We start from the raw sequence: 20,402 nt of genomic DNA, 5'->3' as shown, positions 1-20,402 counted from the left end.
TACAGTGTGTATGGTAACACCCAGTGATGAGCTGCCAAAATCTTAACAACCAGTTCCCTCCTCACCCCACGAGGGGGTTGTGGCCCGGCCCCGCCCCCAGGACTCCTGCCCTGCAGAGCACCCACGGAGTCGGCACCTGCGCACGTAGACATATCCCACGTCACTTAGGCACGTTTGAAAATTTTACCCATAATAAGCAACATTGTACACCTGTCCATCATATCTAAAAATGACATCACAGCATCTCACATATAGTAATACATATGTAGGCATGTGTAGGCTCCTGTTGAAGACTTGACATAGCGCTTAGCCCTTTTTTCAATCATTTTTTCATGTCTGTTTTCCCAAAGTGTTTTTATTCTTTATTGATAGTTGCTCTCCATTCAGTTCTGTCCTGGGATGTGTCTTCAAGGTTATCTATATCCATGTCACGCAAGCTGAGATTCTACTTAAGGGTGTCTTTCAAGTGTTTATGTTGACTACTATTTCTGTGCTGTCTGAGTTTCAGCTTACCATAGAGGACTTTTTGTGGGACTCAATCACCACCCATTCTGATAACATGACCTGTCCATCTAAGCTGAGTTTTCCTGATCATTGCCTCAATGCTGGTTGGTTTTGTTCTTTCCAGGATGATAATGATTTACACTTATGGACCTTCAAAACAGAGCAAAGACAGCACATGTGAATTTTTTCAAGTTGTTTGACGTGTCTGGGGTAAATTATCCATGTTTCACGTCTGTATAAAAGAGATGCTCTGACAGCTGAATTGTACCTCAGTTTTATTGACAGTTTGTTGGTATACAGCTGAGTATCCTATAGCGAAGTCTTCCAAAAGCCAGGCTTGCCTTTCAGATTCTATTTGATATTTCTTGATCCAAGCAACTGTCACTTGAGATGGTACTGCCAAGGTATGTAAAGTGATTGATGTGCATTAGTTTTGTACTATCAATGGTGACGTTTGCTCTGTGATAGTGGTTGATGGGACTGTTTGGAAGAGGACTTCGTTTTTTTCCAGACTGATGGTGAGTCCAAACTGTTTAGTTGCTTTTGAGAACCTGTCAAGGATAAGTGGTAGGTCACCTTCACAATCATACACAAAAAGGACTTCACATATGAGTTCCTCGAGGACTTTTGTCTTTGCAATAAACTTTCAGAGACTGAAGAGTTTTCCATCAGTTCTGAACCTTATGTAGATGCCCTTTTGAAGATTGTTAGCTGCATAATTCAGAACAGCTGCAAAGAAGAGACCAAAGAGGACTGGTGCCAGCGCAAAGCCTTGTTTCACCCCCCTTAAACATGGGAAATTGATTAGAGAGACAACCATCTGACAGTACTTGACCAGTCATGTCTTTGTAGAATTGACATATGATGTTAAATTTGGTGGGCCAGCCAAACTTTCCTAAAATTTTCCAGAGGCCATTTCTACTCACAGTCGTTGAACACTGGTTTTTAGATCAATGAAGACAGCATACAGTTTTGTTCAATGCATTTTTCCTGAACCTATCTCACAATGAAGCATGTCTGTGGTGCTATGACCTGATCTAAATCCATATTGGGTCTCTAGTAGAAGCTTCTCCAATACTGTTTTGACATGTCAGCTGAGCAAAATATAAGCAAGGATTTTACCACCTACAGTGAGATTGCTGAAACTGCCACTGTCCTATAACTGAGCAAAATTATCACTGAAGTCATAGGACTTACCATATTTGTCAGGTCAGCGACCGATCTACTCTAATAGTGGCTACTAATTTTACTAAAAGATACTTCATATGGTGTAACAAGAAGACCAGAAATGGGAAGTTATGGAATAATGTTCCCGTGTGGGAAGATTCATGTCAGTTAAAGAAAAGAGGTTGTCCCTATATTTTCAAGCTTGATTGACATTATTCTATGTTGCTTCGAACGGGTTATTTGTTTTACATTGAAGTTAGAGGCTTTCATTGCCTTGAATGAAGGTGTGAAAAGTGCAGAGTAGTAATTTAAGTTTTTAATTTTGCAAACTATAAAAACCAAATTTTTAAGACATAAAAACCTTTTGTGACAGACTCAGACCAGAAGGATATAACAGAGTAGTAAAAGCTTCAGAATGAGCAGGTCCCTGTTCCCTGGATAGCCAAACAAAGGCTACTCCAGGCTAATTGAGACACCTGATGCCAATTAACCAGTTAAGGCCATTAGGCTAATGGAGACAGCTGGAACCAATCGAGGTCTCACTCATACTGCTTAAAAGCTCTCCTTCCCAGCCCCCTTGTGGGAAGTCTAGGTGAAAGGAGCTGGAGGAGAGGAAGCATTACTGAACCCTGAGGTAAGGGTGAAGCCAGGAAAAGGGGACCATGGGGAGTGGCCCTGGGAATTGAAGCAGTGTCAGTGGTGAAGGGAAAATTGCTAACAGCTGCTACCATTAGGGTCCTGGGTTGGAACCTGGAGTAGAGGGTGGGCCTGAGTTCCTGCCCTTCCCCTCATGCTTTACAGAGATCCCCTTGAGAGGGAAAGCAGACCCTCCTCCAGGCAGGAGGCCAAGCTGCACCTACTGAGCTTTAAGGAGCAACAGAGACTGTGGGTATTCCACCTCCCATACTGGCCTGTGATGAAAGTAGCTCAATAAGCTGTGACCTTTGCCATTATACTGAGAAAGGGAGATCATATTGAGGGCCTCAGTGAGCTTCTGAGGCCACTGAATCCACCTGGAAGCATGGGACCCACCAATACAGGCTTGGAGCTTTGTCACACTTTCCAAAATCCTATTCATATGCAATTTTATTTGGATAAAATGGAAAACAAAGCATTGAAAAATACAGCAGGCCTAATGCTGTAATTTTGGTGAAGGCAAAATTTTCACTTAAACCAATGAGTGTTACCTGCCTGAAAATACAAGACTGGATTAATTTATTTTTCTTCAAATACAAATTTAGGTGCCTAATTATGTTGAACATGAATAAGCATACTTATGATGGCCTTGCTTCTAGCCATACCCACTTATATTTGTGGTCAGTTAGGCATCCAGAAGGTTTAAATTTCTTAAGAGCTACATACTGAAAATATTAAAGTGTACACTAATACAATTACACACTATCAGATTGAAAATTTAGACCTCTGTGTCTACAGTTATGTCACTCTTCACTAGTGATGAAGGGCTCTAGATCAGGGGTTCCCAAACTTGGTTTGTGGCTTTTTCAGAGGAAGCTTTGTTTACCTGAGCATCCACAGGTATGGCTCAATGGGAAAGTCAACTAGATTTCACAAAATTGAGTTTTGGAAAGATGAAGTGTGAGAGTTATGACTGATCTGTAAAAAATAATTCTGTACACATGTATAGTCTGGAGTCAATGGGGAGAAGAAGCTGCTGTCCCCCAGGCTCCCTCCTTTAATCCCTGGACTACAGGCATGTCTAGTATTAGAGAGCAGAGAGAACATAGTCAACTGTGTGTGAAGATTAGACTATGTAACCCATCAAAACAAGCCATAAAAGCAAGGAAATAACCACTTAAATAATGCAATTCCCCATTTCTCATCCATAATCCACCTTCCAGTTCCCCTTCTCAGCCTCAACTACCCCCCATTACGCCACCTACAGCAGACATATTTCCACCCTTACCCTGAAAAAGGAGTGGGTGCCCTTGAGCTCTGACCATCTTTGTTGGCAATATGTTCCTGTATTGCAATGACAAATGTAGGATTGGGGTGTGCATCTTTCAAAAGTTATATTGTATACACTTTGAGCTGGGAAAAAAAGGAGGACATTTTCTGGCAAAACTTGTTTTCAGAACAAACCATTTCAATGTCTCATTTCAAAATGAACCACTGTCTTTTGAAACATTATTTCAAAAATGTCACTTTGAATCACATTTCATTTAGAAATGACAACTTGAAGCATTTAACTTGACCCAAATGAATTTTTTTCAGTTTTTCATTTTGGCAAGAAAAAAAAGAATCAGTTTGCATTCAAAAGGAAATGACCTTTTTTCCCCCCAGATTTGTCAGTTCAACCACTGAACAAATAAATACATAAATGAATTTTTTATTTGCTCAGCTCTACTTCCTAATTCATGTAACAGGGAACTAAAACACATTCTCTTCTCAATACTGACTGCAACACTATAACAGCCTGCAGAGGTACTACAAATCAGAATTTGCAGTTTATCGATAGTACAGGAAGGAAAAGTTTGCACACCATGGACAGATTCTGATCTCAGTTTTCCCTACTGGGTGAGGTTGCATTTATGTAAAAGACAGCAGAATTCTACTCCAACCACCGAAATCTAGGCCTAGTTATTCTGAATATAATATTCATTACCTTATGAAGAATTTCTTAAAAAGAAAGTGCTTGAAATATTTATCTAGATTGTTTTACTATTAAAAAGTAATACTATTCATAATAGCTCACTCATTCTGGAATGTGATGTGGTAATCTATACTGTACAACTAGTTACAATTTCTATGATGGCAGAGGCTCTATTGTTATATGTAAATTAGATACCTTCAGGTATCTGTGAGGGCTGTATCATGGTTTGATCATATCCATAAGTACACTGAAGTACACATTTCACAGTAATTATATGCCTTTAAGACTAAGGCTAGTGAAATAGTTTCACAGCTTGAGCCAAAATGATTATATAACAGAGAAGTTGGTAAAACAGTCATTATTTCTAATTATCTTAGAATAAAATTAACATTTTGGTTTAATGCTTGCATATAATATTTAAAATTGTTTAATATGAGAGATGTAATACCAGTGTGCTGCAGCTCAGTGCTATTATGAAACATAAACATGCATAATTAAGTCTTTGCAACATCATGCTTGTTCTATGTTACTTTATATAAGAAGTCTGATTCTCAATGTAACTTGATGTACAATCTAATGGCAGCCGTTACATCAAAGAGAATAGGAATGCTCAACTGTTTCTGAATCAGGAGAAAGTATATTTGAAGTTGACACCACAGAATTAGCACGGCACTCTGTAATGCTTTAGAGTGAAAGTGACCTCCAGGTACCTCCCCCAAAGCTTCCATTGGATGCAGTTCCCCATTCCCAGCCAATGGGAGCTGCGGGGGGTGGTGCTTGGAGGCAAGGGCAATGTACAGAGCCCTTTGCCCCCACCCCAGGGACGTGGTGCCCGCCGCTTCTGAGAGCGGCACGGGGCCTGCAGCACCACGGGGGGGCAATCCCATGGGCAAGATCCAAAGTCCTGAGAGGCCAGATCCAGCCCGTGGGCTGTAGTTTGCCCACCCTTGGTCTAAGGGCTTGTCTACACTGGCAAGTTACAGCACTGCAACTTTCTCGCTTGGGGTGTGACAAAACACACCCCTGAGCACTGCAAGTTCCAGCACTGTAACGTGCCAGTATAGACAGTGCAATTACAGGACAATGGTATATTTCCAGGCCTCAGGCTGAAGTGACACAGGCTCGTGGAGGTGGGTTTTTTAGAGCACTGGGAGACCTCTCTCCCAGTGCTGGTGCCGCGATTACAAAAGCATGTTAAAGTGCTGCCACGGCAGCGCTTTAACGGTGCCAGTGTAGACAAGTCCTAAGTGTCAACCCCTATTCTAAATCTAAATTTTTGGTTTAAAATACCATTTCTTTGGCTCATCTTTAATACAGCATCAACTTTTTCTTTTCTATCTAATAACAAACCTTGTAAGATACGTCTGCAGAGCACTCTGCAAAAGGTGGGCTTAGCAGGAAATTCAGGTGGAAATGATTGTAAAAACAAAACAGATATGCTGTGTTTCAACAGCCCAGCTTTACCAGTCCCTCCCTGTAAGGAGTCTTCATTGTGCAAATAGCAAAGCAATGCAACAAACAATGAACAGTGGGTAGAGCTTGGTCTTCTTTTTTTATTTTTCCTCAATCCTATCTTTTTGAAAAACAAAGACCCTGCTAATGGCTAACTTTATGTCTGCAGTAGTGCATTGTTCTTGTCAAGATATTTCTGATGTAAAAAGATGTTTTCTGTAGACTTTGAACTGCACTAAATCTGTTCATTAACTCCTTTATTCATAAGAACAGTCTCAGGAAAGAGTGTAAAAAATCAACAGAAGTCATATTCTTCTACAGCTTGTCTATAGCCTCTACTATACTACCAGAAATTTTAAAAATCACTTCAGAAACAAAAGATGAGAAATAAGGTATGTCTTGCTATCTGTACAGCATGAAAAACAATATAAATGAAGTTTGAGAACGAAGATATATTGGCTGTCGTTGTCATTGTTTAAAAAAAACAGGCCTATCACATTAATCACCTCACTCTTTGAAGAAAGTATTATAAATCCATATAGAGGGATTGATTCTGATGTCTATTGACTAAATTAGAAATATTCCTGATTTACACCAGTACAAGCAAGATCAGAATCACACTCCAAACATATACCAAAAAGCAAAGGTTTTTATAAACCATATTTTAGCATTGAGAGCTTGATTCTGCAAGATGAAGAGCACCTTCTAAAGTCTGATTGCCCTACCGTCCCAGTAGTTTTACTGGCAGTGGAACATGCTTAGCACCTTGCAAAATCAGGCTAGAGAAGTTTAAAAGGCCTGCTCCTGTTTCCATTGACTTCAAGGAGGCCATGGCTTGGGACCCAAGACAATATTTTTAGAAAGTCTTGTGATGAATGTGCAATTGCTACCTACAAATACTGAGATGTAGTAATTTTTATGAACACTGACTTGGCCAGAGTGGGCAAGTTACTGTACAACTATGGAGGGTTATTATAAATTCCTGTATTAATGTATTGATCTAACTCAAAATGGGACTACTGGAAAAATATGCAGGGAAGCAACGTAATGGTGCTTGATAAGCAACCCCCAAACAACTGGGGAGGCAATTACAGGACAATGGCAGAAGAGAGCTGTCACTTCAGCCTGAAAATATGCCAATGCTGAAAACAAAGATCAAAAGTACAGTACACTAAGCTGTTAAACCCTTTTGGGGAAGAAGGAGGGGTCAATTGTCAGGATCTGTCATCAGGACAGGTTAACTGAGAGAGGCTGGGCGGAGGAGTCTGAAAGAGTTGGGCCTTTAAGGAAAGACAGGCCAGCATGTGGACTGTCTATTTTAAGATGTATTTTCTCTATTTTTTTGTTCAAATAGATTATACATTGCTTCAAGAAGGCTGTTTGGTCACTGGTTACCACTGCCACTGCTCCAAGAGTATAGGTATGGAACATAGGTCACACCTCCTGAGGTAATCATAGTTAGTACCAGGGGATTGCAGCCTGGGCACAGTTTGAGAGTGGAAGAATATGATTTCATCCGAGAAAGGTGACAGCGTAATGCCTTAGGGGGGGTGTCCTCAGAGTCTAGGAAGGGTCAGAGGTGCAGTTAGCCTGAAACGGTGATCAGTATCACCAAACAAATAAATAATCATTAAGAGGTTTATTTGTGGTTTAGCTTTACAAACAGTAACTGTGCATAAAGCCTTCACTTATACAGTGCTTATGCTAGAGACCACCTCAGACTACAGACAATATTGCCAGAGTTGTTGTCGTCAGAGGCACTAAAGCTGGAGCCCCATTAAAATAAGGGAAGGGAAACTGCTGGTAGAGATTTCCATGAGGAACTTAACTTCAGACCCTACTCCCCCAGCCTTGATCTGAAATGGCCCTTATTTGTTGGCCTTCAGGGCACACTCCAAAGCCTACTGACTCAGACTTTTGGGAAGTGGGTGGTATTTGTGATAAGGGAACAATGGCGGGCTTATTTTTGGGTTTCAGAGGGAGGAGCAGCTGCTAACTTAATTTTTTTTTCTAGGTAATTGTATTTTTCATTTATGCCACGGGCATCTAAGACCTAGCAGATCTACTTAAAATGTGCATTAGAATTCAGAATAAATATGGGACTAATTAATACTTTTCAAAGAATATATGGATGTAAAGTGGGCCTGTTCCCAGTTGTGGTATAATGGGGGGAAAACAAAATCATAGTAAAAAAATAAACACATAAGATTTCACAGTTGTAAAACCCAAGAGGGGAAATCCTCCAGTATTCATGGAAGGGTCATTATATGTCCTACTAGTGTGAGGTTTGCAATAAATATGTTGCAGAGACAGGCTTAAAATGTACCAGTAACAAAGGTCCCTGAAGTTTGACTATACTAACAAAGTTACAGGCTTAACATGTGTTCCATCTTCTGACAGGAGCCTGATCTTGCAAAGTGGGGAGAGGACAAACTTGATACAACAGGTCATTTTCATTTCCAACTACTATGATTCTAAGTGAATTCACAAAAAGAAAAGGAGCACTTGTGGCACCTTAGAGACTAACCAATTTATTTGAGCATAATCTTTCGTGAGCTACAGCTCACTTCATCCCTTATGCAGCCGATGAAGTGAGCTATAGCTCATGAAAGCTTATCCTCTAATAAATTTGTTAGTCTCTAAGGTGCCACAAGTACTCCTTTTCTTTTTGCAGATACAGACTAACACGGCTGCTACTCTGAAACCTGTCATTATGCAAGTAAGTGAATTCAGATTCCCTCCCAGTGCCATTGATGGAAAGAGTTAATATTTCTGAGTCATTCAAAATTTAAATGGGGATAGTAACTTATACACGCACTCACACAAAGTACCAAAGAGATCTTACTCTGTAGTTTGAACTAAGGACAAACTTTTGCTTTCTGATATATAGGGTATACCTCTACGTAACAGGGATGTCACTGGGAGATTTATGCATGTACATCAGACTACTTGTGTTGAGATCCATCATGTGGATATGTAAGAGCAAAATTTTGCCCTATGACTGCAAAATTCAGTCTAGTCATTCTACAGATAGTGCAAAAAGCTTCTGAAACTGGCCATAATGCAGTTCCCCCCTCACCTCCTCCTGTATATACTAACACTATTAGATGCCATGGTCTTGTGCCTCTATAGGTGAAATTCATGCTACTTGCATGAAGGTTGTGTTTTGTGGCTCTAGAGAAAGAAAACAGGGACATGAAATCCAGGGGCAAGGTGTGGGGCAAAATGGTAGACTCAGTGTCCCTTATGTCCATTTCTTCTGGGATTTTGAGATGTTATCTCTTTCTCCACAGGCTGGTGAAATAATGGCAGCTGGGAGACTAAGGGAGTTACCCAGCTGTTGAATATCTCTTGAGTACTTCTGTCTTATTGCTATTGATTAACTTGGGGGGGCAGGGGTGGAAGGTGCACTTTGTGCCGGGAACTTGTCATCAAGTTTGGCAGGACTCTAGGCTTGTTTGCTGTTCGAAATCTAGGCTTGGCTGCCCAACCTTCTGGGGTAAATTGCTGACCATCTGGGCTAGATTGCCATGCAGTTAGGTGGGGTAACACCTGATTTCTAGCAGGGCTCTTTAAAGTGAGAGCAGTGAATAGCTCAGTGATTAGAGGCAGCTGAGAGGGTTGAATTACCCATTCCAGCTGGGTGTGGGGTCCAGGCTTTAAAAAACACAGGCTCCCAGTGGCTGGTAAGATAGGTGGCTGGGACACTAAGGGAGTTTGCAAGCAGAGGAAACCAGGGAGGGATTTTTCCCTTAATTTGCAGGTACTTGGAAGAACCTGCAATAGGAGGAAATACACATGTTGCCAACACCACTGTTAGCACTTCCTCTACTTTCATGTGGTGGGGGCGTTGGCAGCGGGGAGAGGAGGGGGAAAGAGGTAAAGGAGAGCAACAGAAGTGATAAAAGGTTTAGAAAACCTGACCTCTCAGGAAAGGTTTGAAAAAACTGGGCACCTTTAGTCTTGGGAAAAGAAGTCTGAGTGGGGACTGGATAACATTCTTCAAATATCTTAAGGGCTGTTATAAAGAGGATGGGGATCAATTGTCCTCCGTGTCTACTGAAGGTAGGATAAGCGAGATCTACATTAAATATTAGGAAAAACTTTCTAATTATAAAGTAGTTAAGCACTGGAATAGGATTCAGGGAAGGTTGTAGAATCCCTGACAGTGGAGATTTTAAAGAACCAGTAAAACAAACACCCATCAGAGATGGTCTAAATATGCATGATCCTGCCTCAGTGCAGGGGGGCTGAACTAGATGACTTCTGGAGGTTCCTTCCAGCCTTACATTTCTCTGATTATATGTATCCATCTAGGGTGACAACCTCATGTCTTTGGGGCAACATCTTGTGACACCACTGCTGTTTGCAAACAGTATTCCCATCACAGAGATGCACAGCCTCATTTTCATGAACTGGTGCAGCCATTCCACACAGCTGCTAAACTAGCCAATGCAGCTGTGTGGGGTACTGCAGCCACATGCACAGAGATAGATTTGAAACCTCCCTCCAGGTCTAGTCTCTAGATCAGTGGCTCTCAACCTTTAGGAGTTTGATTTTTGTCTTGTGTACCCCTAAGTTTCACCTCACTTAAAAATGACTTGCTTACAAAATCAGACAAAAATACAAACATGGCACAGCACACTATTACTGGAAAAGTGCTTACTTTTTCATTTTTACCATATAATTATAAAATACATCAATTGGAATATAAATATTGTCCTTACATTTCAGTGTATAATATATAAAGCAGTATAAACGGGTCATTGTCTGAAATTTTAGTTTGTACTGACTTAGCTAGTGCTATTTATGTAGCCTGTGTAGTAAGAACAGAGCCTTGTGCACACGCACAGCCAAACATCTGTCAACAGCCTCTTGTAAAACCAGGCAAATATCTAGATGAGTTGATGTACCCCCAGAAAGATCTCTGCGTACCCTGAGGGGTATGTGTACTTCTGGTTGAGAACCACTGCTATAGATTGCCCACAAACTGCTCTTTCATGTCAGTCCCTTGTAGGCTGGCGGAGAGACCAGCTCTGTGGTGTGCTGGGGTACACAGGCACCTGTCTATGATCACTCAGTTAACTTCACCCTATAAAACCCCTAAGCTGGGCTTTAGTGGTATCTTGTGCTGGCCCTCCACACCAAGCAGAATTTGACTGTATGTGCAAAAAGATAAATCACTGTATGAAACAAAGTGATAGTAAATGAACAAAATGAAATAAAAGTGATAGTATCAGGCCACCCAGTGATTTGGCACCAGAGTTTGGAACATATTCAAACATCACCTGCCAGCTCTGCTGCTTGAAAATGCAGCAACAAGCTGATGTGCATGCCTACCTACTTCCAGAGAGCCTAAAACTTATTATGAGATATCAAAGGCATATCCTTTTGTAATATAGATTGTTATGACAAAATTCCATAAAAAGCTGATAGGGCAGATGTGATGAGTCTTCCCAGACTCACGTGTAAGCTTGCAAAAGTGTTTTGTAGGAGAAAGGTTGTGCTTGACTAAACAAAGTGGGGGGGGGGGTCAAAAGTCAACATTTTTGAAGAGAAGCTTTCTGATGAAAACAGCAAAGAAATGAGGTCAATAAATTTTTTATTGCTTTTTCTGCCACATCACCCCTGCATTAATTTTTTTCCAATAATCTGGTTGATGTTTAAAACAGAACAATCCTGCAAAACATTATGAGGTGATACAAGAGGTACATTTATTTAGGAGAATTCATCATTATATTCTGTCTACTAAAGTTTGCTTCACAAGTTCTATTGGGTATAATGTGGTTCATCACTGCTTTCCCTGATCTATTGTATAGAGTTCCCATCAACTGTTAAAGGACTGCTGCATTCCACTGTAAAGATGGTTGCATTTCAATGATTCTAGCATTCAACATTTTGCAGCAAGGTGTCCGAAGTTTGCAAAAATCTGGAGATTCTTTGGATGAAAGTATTCAAGAAAAAAATTCCTAGATCAATGCACAGTGTCATTTGATCCACCTTAGTGGGTTTTTTCCTCGGTACTCATGGAGACAGGATATAATTTTACTTATGTTTAGTGTGAATCTTTATCCAGTGTATTGTAGTCAACCACCCAGTACATTTCCATTCCATAAATAACCACAGACTCCTCTGCTTAAACAAAAAGCGCCCCTCTTTGTTAGGAAAAACCTCACATATTAGATTTCTATAACCTCATATCAGAAGTTCAAATGCCCTGCCCATTGCCTGGCTACACAAACATATCAATATAAATATAACAAATAAACAAAACAACCTAAGCTGTAGGGCTTGATTATCAGGTCTAGCCAAGTAGATTCGCCAAGCTTCCTAGAGAAAAGGAAAGAAATTTGCTCAAGCAATCTTTTGTCACTGGTCTGTGTATCCTTTATAAAGCTCCTCTATTAATAAGAATAGCACCATTGCCTTTCTAGGCAGAATGACCTTCTACCAATGACCTTCCAGGGGAGGAAGCTCAACAGGGAAGTTCTCTGCAACTGGGGGCCCAACCTGGATGGGACAGGTCTTTATTTTGATATTGCTGGCAGGTTTTACAGAGCAAGGTTGGCTTCAGGCCCTGCCTCCAAAGAGAGACCATTAATCTCTTCCTGCCCTGCTCTGGGGTAGGGTTCATTCACCCCATCAGAAGAATTTTCTTGTAATGGTGCTTCCTCCTACAAGTTTTCTTGTACGGGGGTACAGGCTGGCACAGGGACACATCTGCATGCTTCACGGCTCTGCTTGGTATTATATGTCTTTCGAGAGGATGTAAAAAACTCAATAGCTAAAGCTAGACACAAGACTGGTGTCATTAGAAGAAGCACATTTGGTGCCCAGCTCATTGATTGGTTTATGTTCTAAATCATACTATATTGTACAAAATTCTGGAAATCCAAACTGAGTGCATTACTGGTGTAAATTAGTGTAGGAGATTGGTGCTCTGGAGCATGAGGGACAATCTTCAACAAAAAGAGGGCTAATTTCCCTGTCTGATCCATTTGGTCACTGGAGCCTTATCATATAAGTTTTTGGCATTGTGTCCTGCCCAAAAGGATTATGTATGTACCAGCATTTTCTACATTTCCATATTTTGAGGTGTACTCTCTTCCCTCCCTCCCCCCGCATTACCTGTTTAGAGCAGGATTATCCCTTACCCTATGCACCTGCATAGGAGAGTAAGGGGCATAAAATTAATCCTGAGTGTGAACTACCTACATCATGGGTCACAGTATGGGTCCACTGAGCTGCTACAATGGTACCAATGGTTTTTCAGACTGAACATGAATCTGCAAAATACTGGATTCATATCAGGAAATGTTACTAAATTAGTAATACAATACACCGAAAACACCTATTCCCCACCGCTGATCCATCCCCAACATGCCCACTATGCTAGGGATTGGAACAAAGCTATTACATCAGCTCTACACCAGCTTGGGAGGCCTCCTATACAGGGGATATTGCTGGGAACTGTTTCTCCCCTTTCAAGAACCCTTTATGTCGTCGGCAGAGTACAAAGGGGCCATAAGGTAACTAACAATGAGGCCCATTACTCACCAAAATATTTTTCAGTATTTATCCAGTTGTTTTATGGATAAATAGCATCTGAAGTATCTTGTGACATTTTTAAGAGAGTAGCTATCTTCACAGGAATACAAAGATTATAATTTTCAGTAACAGAATCACAGAACTATCACCCAGGCCGTTTGACCTGCCTCTCAATAACAAATTGGTTGGAGATATGATTATCAACAACTGCAATGGTTCAGTCTGAATAAAAGTGGTGATATGCATACTGAAAGTTCAATCCACATATCTGGTAAACCTGTACATTTTGAATTTAAAAAAAATATTTTTCTAGTATATTAGATTCAAGAAAACAGATTGTAGATCTGGGGCTAAGGAACATAGGACCTAGTATTAAAAACTGCTTTAATGGGGAGTAATAGTTGGAAATAAATATTTACTAGTTTCCTATGTTGCATGTTAATTAAAGAAGCATGTGTGTGTTTCTTGGTAGGCTTCTCTGATGGCAGTGGCATTTACAAAGGTTGTAAGTCTAATGTTGGCACATTCATAACTGGTGAAAGCATCATAGAGATTCTCTATTTACAGTGAAAATAGATTGGCATTTCTCTTGATCACTTCATCAGGGCTAACACAAAGTGGCATTATTAAATCTCAGAAGAAACATCACCCATTTCATTTGTAACGTGGGAAAGGTGAACTGTGTTAAAATAAGAACCTAGCTAATGAATCTTTGCTCTTCCCTCACTCTGAACCTTTTTTTAAGATAAAGAAAATACAGTTAAGGCTGTGTCCTGGCATAGAAAAGGAGATAAAAGTTCCGCAATATGACTGTCTAGTTGACCTTCCTATTCCTGATCACTACAATTCTTGGTAAATTTTATTGATATGATTACAGGGCAGCCTCTTTACTGGGTTGTGATGCAGCTGAATTAGGATATAGTATTCTCCGAGGCATTCAGTGTGCTCCAAAGAGGTTGTTTACCTCTGGACTATAGCATTTCTGTGGCAGTCTAACTGATGATATACCAAAAAGGGTTATAATCATGAAGGAACAAATGGCAATTTAGCATGAAGACAGTTAAAAACAATGAGATCTAATTAATCTGACTCACTGATTTGAGAACAAAGTTGGGCTTTCTCTGTTTTCAGGATAAATGGTAAACAAATGACTAAAGCACCTCCAACACAAATATCTTATTTTTATTAATCATAATAAACTACATGAGTGCAAAATATATTTTTTTCTGGTATCAATTCCCAGAACACAGTTATTAAACCCTGCAGTTTCTAATCTGGGCAATAAAATGTAGGTCAAAATTCAGAAAACCTACATCTGTAAATTTTTAAACCATTTCTTCAATCTCAAGGAAGAAAAGGTTTGCTCATAGTCACACCAAGGTAAACTTTGCTTCACTCAAGATTTTAGTTAAAACTAGTTGGAGATCTATTTTTGTTTGATTACCAAGGCTTTTTGAACCTTTGTTACATCATCATTACATATAACATTGTGTAAACTAGTTCTAAATAAATTTGAATTCAAGGTGTCCAATTTTACTTTATAACCAAATCATTATGTTATTGTATGAGCTCCAAACAGAGACACTTTAATAAAATATTATTTTGAATCATTACGAAGTTGAAATACAAGTGACAGATACTGTGACTGCATGGTAATATACAATGTATAACCATTATTTACTTTATTTCTTTTAAAATATGCCATAAGGGCTCCACATTACAGCTACTGGTTTAAAATTCTAAAGTTTAATGATATGTAATTCTAAATAACATGGCCTTTTTACAATTACAAGACCATAAAATGGTCAAAACTTGTAACTTTAAAAAAAATAGACTTTAAAGATTACAAAATCTATAATAATTTCAGATTTCCATCCGTAATGGAAGCCACATCACTCCAGACATTTAAAACTAGACCATGATGTTCAAAAATCATGACTCAGGCTCCTCAAAACTGTGTAATTTTAAAAAAGAAATGTGTTCTTACTTCCCTTCTGTTTTTTGAATCTTTAGTATATGCTTGGGTCACATTTTCAAGCTTTTTTCCACAACTAGACGGGTTAGAAACTTTTAAATGAAAGCCTAATCACAAGCCTCTCGAAACTAAGGCTTCTGGGAAAACACAAACTATGAGACTCATGATTAAATCATAAGAATTGGCAACACTGACTGGACAAAACACAGAAGAATATACTGTTGATGCTTTAGAAAGGATATGGACTAGATGAGGTAATAGGTCTTTTCCATCTCTAGCTACTATGAATCTAAAGTTTAAAAGGAATTACACACATTGTTATCCTGCTTCTCTGAATGCATCATCTTGCAGGATTCTTATTCCTGGCTCTTATCTCATTAATACAATATTAATGGAACTACCTAGTTTTTAAAGTTTTTTGACCCTGAAGGGCAGGGAGTTCTCCTGCTGGCATAGGTAACGCAGCTCCCCAAGAGGTGGTAGCTAGATCAATAGAAGAATTCTTCCGTCAACCTAGCCAAATCTATACCAGAGCTAGGTCACCTTAACTACGTCTCTCGGGTGTGAATTTTTCACACCCCTGAGCAACATAACTAGGTTGACCTAAATTTTAGGTGTAGACCAGGCCTAAGAATCCTGCAAGATTATCTTTTTAGAAAAGCAGAATGACTCAGGTCCCTTAATTACCTGAGTAATTATGTTGAACACAGTGGGACTACTCATGTATCTGAAGTTAAATACCTTATTGAATTGGGGTAGGGGACAAAAGTGAGGGCTTGGCTACACTCACATTTTATAGCGCTCTAACTTGCTGACTCAGGGGTATGAAAAATCACCCCCCTGAGCGCAGCAAGTCACAGCACTTTAAAGTGCCAGTGTAAACAGGCTCCGGCACGCTCCCAGCGCTCAGAGCTAATCCCCTCATGGAGGTGGATTACCAGGAGCACTGGGGGAGCTCTCTCCCAGCACTTGCGCGCGACCACACTCTCACACTTCAAAGCGCTGCCATGGGAGTACTCCCGTTACAGCGCTTTGAAGTTTCCAGTGTAGCCAGGCCCTAAAGTTACCATCTGAGGAGGATTCCAACTCCTGGAGCTCAAGGGGTGTCCCAAAAGAACATGTGAGCACAACTGCTTTGCTAACAGTCTATACAGGAAAACTTTTTACATATACACAGAAAGACTATGTACACGCTATGTTTATCTATACTATATTAAACTATGTAAAGAGAATGTTATGGTTGCCAAGTCAATGAATGGGTAATTACTCAATACTTCTTTCTATTCTCCTCATTCAACACGTAGAAACAGGCAGGCTTGTCTCCACTACAGAGCCTTTGGGGTAGAGCTATGCCAGCAAAGCCTCCTGATGGAGATGCAGCAAATGCTGGCAAAGGAGTTCTTCTACCCATGTAGCTATCCCACCTCATTGATTCCAAGGCCAGAAGGACCATTGTGATTATCTAGTCTGACCTCCTATATAACACAGGCCATAGAACTTCCCCAAAATAATGCCTAGATTATATATTTCAGAAAAACATCCAATCTTGATTTTAAAATTGTCAGTGATGGCTAATGTTAGCTATGCAGACAAAGGCACTCTTCTGTTAGTATAGTTGTGTATCTACTCTAGGGGTTCTGCTGGCATAGATATGTTGCTTAGGGGGTGTGAATTTCTCTCCTAGCTGCCATAGCTATGCTGGCAAAACTTTGTAGGGCAGACACAGCCCTTATTTACCACAGACCTTCAAACCCTGCGCTGAATACAAAATTAATTACCTCATGGGAATTTCTAAGGTGCTTTCACTATAGTATCTGAGTACTTCACAAATATTGATGAATTTATCTTCACAATGCCCCTGTAAGGTGAGGTGGTTTTAACACCCATCCATATCCTTTTACAGTGGGAGAATGGAGACACAGAGAGATTGAGGCCCAAAACTGTCAAAAGTATGCACTAAACTTGGATAGATAGCTTAAGACATCTAAGGCTCTGATTTTCCAGAGTACTTACCATTTTAATAGGACATTATATGCTCAAAATACAGTGTCAATTGACTTCAGGTGAAGTTGTGAGTGCTCAGCACTTCTGCAAATCTGACCTCAGGTGTTTCATGTTCAACACTCTGAAAATGAGGAATACACAATTAGTGGCTAACTGTGAAAATTTTGGCTCAACTTGTTAAGACTAGTATTCTCATAGGAACTCTGTTGCAGAGGCAGGGATAGAGTCCAATTCTCCAGGCTTTCATTCAGCAGCTTTTGCAACAAATGATAAAGGGGTACTAGTGCCAACAACCTTATTCACTACACAGTCCTGATTCATACCCAGCGTAGGTCCATCCTGTGCACTGAGTGTGCAAAAAATAGCACACAATCATGTAATTAAATACTGAATCATAGTGCATGCTGCACAAGCAACCTTAATGCTGGTATTTTCCAACTTTTGAGTCTCTGACTTTGCAAACTTAATGTTATTTTAATGTTTTATTTGTTTGTTTATTTTGGGTTTACTTTCCTAAGTTTCTTAGAAAACAAACTGAAAAAACAGAAATCTGATCATGTGGATCCCAAACTTAAGTCATCAGCAGGGTTTGGACCTTTAGATTCACAGCATAGATTTCTGCCAAGGGAGCTAACAGAGTAACTGATAGTAGTCCTAGGCTGTTGTTCTCTTCATGCCCCTGCCACTAGAGCAGTGGTTCTCAACCAGGGGTCTGTGTATCCAGCTACTTTGCACTAAGAGATATAAAATGGCTGAAATGGAACCAAGACTCAATCTATTTTAGGATTTTATACTTCTGCCCATCACCGTAGTAGCCAAACACCTTCCACATAAAATCAATAATAATACAGTAGTCCCCATGGGAGTTCATGCAGTTGCTAGTTCTTTCCCCTTTTGGGGGTAAAAACCTCCATTTCAGGTAAGTTTTTGTTTGCTTGTTTTTAGGGATTATGGAGTAGAAGAAGGTGTCAGTATAGTGAGTGTAAAATTCTTACAGTGACTTTTTCAAAGATGAAGGTTTTGCAACATTTCATGAAGACAGTCAATCTGCACTGCCTGATTTCCTCTGCAAATTCAGTGCACAGCCAGACTGCCTTGATTAAAAATGTTTTGTTCTGAGTTCTCATATGCTTCATCCTGGACTTTGTGATCTTCATTGGACCAGAAGAATGCAGCTGTAAGGCCAAATCCTAATAGTAATGCTATGTAAATGTGCAGAGAGAGCAGCATGAAGCTGTTTTGAAGATGTCTGTGTAAAGAACTTCCTTGGGTTAGGCAGTGATGGTCTTGCCTCAAATCAAGTGAACCTGATGATTTTAGCAGCTGATTCAGGATTTTTGAGTACTTGAGATTGACAATACTGTGCCACTCACAGCAAATTGTTCAGATCTTCCCACTTCCTTCTACATACTTTGATCAAAGTGAAATAGTTAATGCTGACATTTTAAATTACCACTAACAGGCATCTATATTAACACCCATCCAGATGACTGGCCAGCTCACACTTCTCTGAAGAATTATTAAATCAGCACAGTATTACTAGAAAGGGTTTGCCTGTATAGCTATATTGGTAACTCCTCCTTTTGTGTAGATGCATGGGCTATACCAGTTCCCCAAAGAAAACTTAACTGGTAAAAGCATTTTGCTGGTACAACTGCATCTACACGAGGGCTTTTGTCTGTATAAATATGTCATAAAAAACACACACCATAAGAGACATTACTGGCCAAAGTTTATAGAGTAGATCAGGCCTCAGATAAAACCAATGGCATGATGTTTCCGTGAGTTTGCAGAATTGTAATAATTGAGGTTGGTCTACAGCCAGAACTTGCCCCAGTTTAACTAAAATCAGATTTCAAATTGATTTAGGGCTTGTCTACATGGGGAAGTTATACTGGCGTAAGGTAGGGTATGAATTTAAAGCTCTATAGTTATACTGGTATATCTCCCTGCCTGAACACTCTTATTCTGGAATCAGGCTATGCTAGACTACGGATTTTACAATGGCACAGCTGTACTGCTACAGCTGTAAGGTCTCCTATGTAGCTACTTTATGCCAAGAGGAAAAAGCTCTCCTGCCAGCAAAATTAAACCTAAGAAGCAGAGGTAGTTATGTTGGCAGGAGAGCATCTCCTGCCGACATAGTGCTGTCCCCACCGGCACTTTTGTTAGTGAAACTTGTTGATCGGGGGATGTTTTTTTCACACCCCTGACTGACAAAAGTTTTACCAACAAAAGTGCTAGTGTAGACATAGCTTAAGTCTAGTGCCTTTTTCCAGTTTAGCTTATGTCACTTTGAAAGTGTTTTAAACTAAGGGCTTGTCTACACGTAAAATGCTGCAGCTCCACCACTTTAGCACTTCAGTGAACTTTCCTGTCGTCCTTGCATTTGATCTTAGCCAAAAGGCCGAGAAGCCCCGAGTCTACACTGGGGCTTAGACCAGTTTAACTGCATCACTTGGGTGTGGATTTTTCACACATGGGAACAACATAGTTATATTGACTTAATTTCCTAGTGTAGACCAGGCCTTAGAGCATGGCTACACTTGGAGATGTAGAGAGCTTTGAGTTAAACCAGCCTTTGTAGAGCACAGTAGGGAAGGCGCTGCAGTCTGTCCACATGGACAGCTTCAAGCGCTCTGGCGTGGCCACATTTGCGGCACTTACAGCGGCATTGGGAGTGGTGCATTATGGGCAGCTATCCCAGCATCCAAGTGGCTGCAAGGTGCTTTTCAAATGGGGGTGATGGTGGAGTGTGACAGGGAGTGTGTTGTGTGGATGTGAGGGGAGAGAGAGTGGGTTTTTGGGGGGCTGAGAGCATGTCAGCATGCCGTCTTGTAAGTTCAGACCCCCCTCACTCCCCCGCCTCGCTCTCTCACACACAGCATTCCACAGTAATGGTTGCTTTGTCTCGGAGGAGACAAGCAGCTGGCTGTCAGAAACAGAGCTTTCAACGGGCATTTCCGCATTCCTACAGCTGATTCCAAACAATGACAAGAGTGGCCACTTGATTTAAGGGGATTATGGGACATTTCCAGAGGCTGATCAGAGCACAGTAAAGCAACACCTTGTTCATGCTGGCGCTGCGGCTCTCCAGCGGGGGTGCAGCAAATGTTATTCCACTCGCCAAGGTGGAGTACC

The 20,402-nt window shown here is 40.5% G+C and overlaps 1 long non-coding RNA gene across 2 annotated transcripts in view; it reads right to left on the bottom strand.

The window, feature by feature from the left end:
• LOC141980573 (uncharacterized) overlaps positions 1 to 20,402 on the bottom strand; it is a 75,510-nt gene that overhangs the window by 54,362 nt on the left and 746 nt on the right. Inside the window, exons 2-3 of one of the 2 annotated variants that reach the window (XR_012637579.1) lie at positions 17,271 to 17,382; positions 315 to 1,055 (exon numbers count right to left, since the gene is read on the bottom strand). This is a non-coding gene — a long non-coding RNA (uncharacterized LOC141980573). Of the gene's footprint in view, positions 1 to 314; positions 1,056 to 17,270; positions 17,383 to 20,402 lie in introns of those variants that run through there. The other variant, XR_012637580.1, reaches the window with a different exon arrangement.

This window comes from Natator depressus, chromosome 1 (genome assembly GCF_965152275.1).
Source record: "Natator depressus isolate rNatDep1 chromosome 1, rNatDep2.hap1, whole genome shotgun sequence".
Taxonomy (NCBI): Eukaryota; Metazoa; Chordata; order Testudines; family Cheloniidae; genus Natator; species Natator depressus.
The sequence above is the reverse complement of the archived record's forward strand: the minus strand, read 5'-3'. Positions and strand labels throughout refer to the sequence as shown.